Raw genomic sequence first — 5,078 nt, forward strand, 5'->3', positions numbered from 1 at the left:
GTTTTCACATGAAAGACCTTGGCAACCTCAAATACTTCCTTGGTCTCGAAATCGCTCGAAACCCCACCGGCATGTTCGTCTCACAACGCAAATACGCTTTGGACATTATTAGTGAAGCAGGTCTCGGTTCTCGGCCCAAACCCATTCCCATGGAACCCAATCATCAATTGGGTCTCTCTACCCCGCCATTACTTAAAGATCCGCAACCATATCATCGATTGGTTGACCGCCTTGTCTATCTTACCATCACTCGCCCGGAACTCACTTACTCGGTTCACACGTTGGCTCAGTTTATGCATGCTCCTACTACCGAACATTGGAATGCCGGACTACAAGTAGTACGGTATCTTAAAAATTCCCCGGAGCAAGGTATCCTACTAAAATCGGACTCTGATTTATCTCTTAATGCTTATTGCGACTCTGATTATGCTACATGTCCAACTACTCGCCGGTCTCTCACGGGATACTTTATTTATCTCGGCTCCTCACCTATTTCGTGGAAAACGAAAAAACAAACGACCGTCTCTCTATCTTCCACAGAAGCTGAATATAGGGCTATGGCCTACACTACTTGTGAGCTCAAATGGCTCAAAGGGCTTATCTTGTTTCTCGGCATACCGCAAACAAAGCCCATTACTCTTCTTTGTGACAATTAATCCGCTCTACACATTGCTCAAAATCCCGTCTTTCACGCAAGGACTAAACATATAGAGGTCGATTGTCACTTTGTTCGCGACGAGGTCCAAAAAGGCGCCATCATCACAGGTTATATACCTACCAAGAGTCAACTTGCCGATATTCCAACGAAAGCTCTCGCACGCATTCCATTTGAAGAACTACTATCTAAGTTAGGCGTTACGGACCTACACGCACCAACTTGAGGGGGGTAATAAGAGAGCCGTTGCTCAAATCATGCACAAAAGAGCCGTTGCCGGTATGACCTTCACATTTTCCTATTTCCGGCAAATGATAGGAAAATATCTATATTTTCCTTGTATATCTTATCTTGTGAATATTACTTATATTAGCTTTACCTCTTGTATAAATAATGGAGCACACATACTGTAATAAACACATTGAATCGGACTGAAATATAATCTCATCAATTCATTACCAATTCTATTATTTCTGCCAGGTATTCCAGGTTTCCAGTCTAACCGTATACGTCATAGGTGCAGTGGAATATATTTATGATTTTACATTAAGTTATTGAAAGTGTAAAAATAGGAGAGGAGCAGTTTTAGTACGGATTCATTTTCTGTAATGTCTCAAAACGTGTTCATATATTACTGTAGAAATTTGATGGAGAAATGAATTTACGATCCGTGTTTAAAATAAACACCCCATGTTTATATCTTTATTTTGGTTGGAGCAGAAAGTTATGAGAGGTTGGATTAAAAAGGAGTGCTAAGAGTTGCAAGAAGAAATTTGAGGAGTAAACAAGCAAGAAGCTCTAAGAACATTGTCACTCTTGGAATTTCTTGATGATGATGATACGTGATGTTATTGAAAGTGATGTGCCTGAGGTTTGTTAATGGAGTCTATTTGTTAAATTTCCTTTTTTTTTTAATTTATTATTTTACTTCATTCTCTCATTCAAAGGCACGCCAAACAATGTCAATGGTGGTTTTTCCACCCACCAGTAATTATTCGTGAGACGGTTTTATAGTATGAGACACCGAGATGGTCCTATTATGGATAACTCTGTTTATTAACATTAGATGAATTATATAATAAAAATAGACCTTCTTGTAGGAAAAACAATCGCAGTAACCAGAGGGAACAGAAATACCGTAATAGAGATGGTCAGCAAAATAAGAGAATAAAACCCGTAAGTAGTGCCGTGGTAGAAGCCACTGCCTTGAAAACTATTTCTCCGGTACGACCGTGGTGGCGATCAGCTAGTGCCGGTAGTTCCCCAAGGATAACACTACAATCTCCACGCAGTTCCGCCCACTCGGAACTGTGAGACTTGGAACGATATTAAAAGCAGTACCCAGAAATTATAAGATAGATGAGAAGAGAAGAATAGAGGAGAGAATGATTTTCTGTGTATGAAAGGTGTGGAATAGCTGTTGTATTTATATAGCAGAGCAGGCGGTTTTAGGAGCCAAAAACTGCTCCTCCATAAACGCCAGTCAACGAGAGAAAGGGGGAGAGAATAACTCACCCACTAACAGCCCATTAGACTGTTTCAACAAAACAGAAGCCCACTCGGATGCGGCCCAAAAAGATAGGCACAGCCCGCCGCAGGCGATTCCCAAATCCCAAATCCCGAATCACGAATCCGGATCCGGATACGGATCCGGGCAGGGCCGGGCTCGGGTACGGCGCGCGCGCGTGTGCGAGCTGAATTAAGCACCTCGCAAGGCTTCCACAAAAGCCTCCCTTGACCCACTAGTGATAGTGTAAGGTAAGAGGACATATATAAACACATGAAACTCTCTTTTCCTCACCAATGTGGGACAATTGGAAAAAAGAGAGAAGCCTCACAAAGCCCCTATTTCCAACAATCCCCCACTAGGAGCGCCAAAGACAAGAAGAAAAGAATTCTGGGTAAAGGAAGGATTGGATACTTAGGTATCAATATCTTTCGATTTGAATTGACACTTTAGTGCAATGAGGAAACAACTTACTTACAGCGACAGAATATCTTGCGATTTGAATTCCTAGGCGAGCTTGATCGATACCCCCACAACACATATCATACCTTGATTAAGATCGTTCGCGAAAGTGCAACGCGCTCTTTTAGAGCTATGCGTTTACCTCGGTACTAATAGATGTGTTCAGAAGACTTCTCATACTCTAATGATCGTTACACCTACGTAGGTGACTCAAGTGCTTCTCAATAGCACTTCTCACATGAGTCATTAAGGACTAAGTCCAACCTGGTGTATGATTCATCAGGTGCGTCTCAAAAGCACCACCATAAAGGCTATGAATCATACAACGCCATAGGAATAGAAGCTTTAAACCTAGTCAAGTCTCACTCTTGACCTAAGGACTTAAGCCCCATTCCCCTCGACGTATCAATGACTAGTCTCTAGCCACCCTTTAGTAAAGGGATCAAGATTGTTTTCGGACTTCACATAGTCCAAAGCAATCACTCCATTGTCTTGGAGTTGTCTAACTGCAGCGTGCCTTATTCGAATGTGTCTCTTTTTCGAATGGTAGACACTATTCTTTGCAACACCAATAGCAGCCTGCGAGTCACAGTGCAGGGAGACCGGTGTTAGCCGTCCGCCCCATACTGGTATATCAGCTAAAATTTTTCTCAACCATTCAGCCTCTTGTCCTGCCAACTCAAGAGCTATGAACTCAGATTCCATGGTAGAGCGTGTGATACAAGTCTGTTTACAAGACTTCCACGATATAGCACCTCCACCCATGGTAAAGACATAACCACTAGTAGAACAGATCTCATCGTTACCTGCAACCCAGTTCGCATCACAATATCCCTCTAACACAGCAGGAAATTTACTATAATGCAAACATAAGTCAACTGTTCCTTTTAGGTATTTTAGTAAACGACGAAGAGTATTCCAGTGTTCATTACTAGGGTTATGTGTATAACGACTCAGTCTACTAACTGCATAAGCAATATCCGGTCGAGTACAGTTCATTAAAAACATCACACTACCTAGGATTTTAGCATACTCTTCTTGGGAAACACTCTTGCCCAAGTTTTTACACAGTGGTACACTAGGATCATAGGGTGTTCTAGCAGGCACATCATCAAAGAAGTTAAACTTTCTCAACACTTTTTCAACATAATGAGATTGACTTAGATAGATTCCATTGGGGTTTCGGATGACCTTAACTCCTAGGATAACATCAACTTCTCCTAAGTCCTTCATCTCAAATTGTGATGACAAAAATTCTTTGGTTCTAATTATAACTTCCAAATTATTACCAAGTATTAACATGTCATCAACATATAGGCATATAATTACACAATCAGATCCCATCATTTTTGAATAAACACATGAATCAGAATTGTTAACCACATAGCCATTACTTATCAAAGTGTTGTTAAATTTCTCATACCATTGTTTAGGTGCTTGTTTGATCCATAAAGTGACTTGTTCGGTTTACACACTTTACTCTCTTGACCCTCAATCACAAAACCTTCAGGTTGAGACATATAGATCTCTTCCCTTAGTTCACCATTCAGAAAAGCAGTTTTAACATCCATCTGATGTATAACAAGGTTATGAATAGCAGCTAAGGCGACAAGAGTCCTAATAGTCGAAATTTTGGTCACAGGAGAGTAAGTATCAAAATAATCAATACCCTTCTTTTATTTAAAGCCTCTAACTACAAGTCTAGCTTTGAACTTCTCTATTGTACCGTCAGGTCTCATTTTCTTTTTAAAGATCCATTTACTTGTAATGGGTTTACTACCTTTAGGTAAATCAGTCAACTCCCAAGTCTGATTTGACACAATATAGTCAAGTTCACTTTTAATAGCATCTTTCCAAAAATTAGCATCAATGGATTTCATTGCCTCACTATAGGTTTTTGGGTCATCTTCTATTAAAAAGGCTGAAACAAACTCATCACTAGCACAAACAGTGTATCGAAGTTCAGACAACATAGTTGTATCATAATCATCACCAAAGTTCTTTGTGCATCTAGGTCTTTTACTTCTTCTAGGTTCAACAGAAACATCAATAGAAGTGCTAGCACTAGCATGTGAAGACAAATCAGGAGATGCAACAGATAAACTAGGAGATGGTACAACATTTTTATGAAAAGGAAAAACATGCTCAAAAAATTCGGCATCTCTAGCCTCAGATATAAAACGGTCACTCAAAGACATAAATCTATAAGCAGAGCTATTTTGAGCATAACCTATAAACACACAATCATAGGTCTTAGGTCCAACGGTAGGTCTCCTAAAATCAGGTAAACCCACTTTAGCTAAACACCCCATACCCTAAGGAAGCTCAGGTTAGGAGGATAGCCCTTCCAAATCTCGTAGGGTGTCTTGTCAATTTTCTTATGAGGTACACGGTTAAGAATGTGACAAGCTGAAAGAATTGCTTCCCCCCACATATCGTCAGATAAGCCAAAAC

This window comes from Silene latifolia, chromosome X (genome assembly GCF_048544455.1).
Source record: "Silene latifolia isolate original U9 population chromosome X, ASM4854445v1, whole genome shotgun sequence".
NCBI lineage: Eukaryota > Viridiplantae > Streptophyta > Magnoliopsida > Caryophyllales > Caryophyllaceae > Silene > Silene latifolia.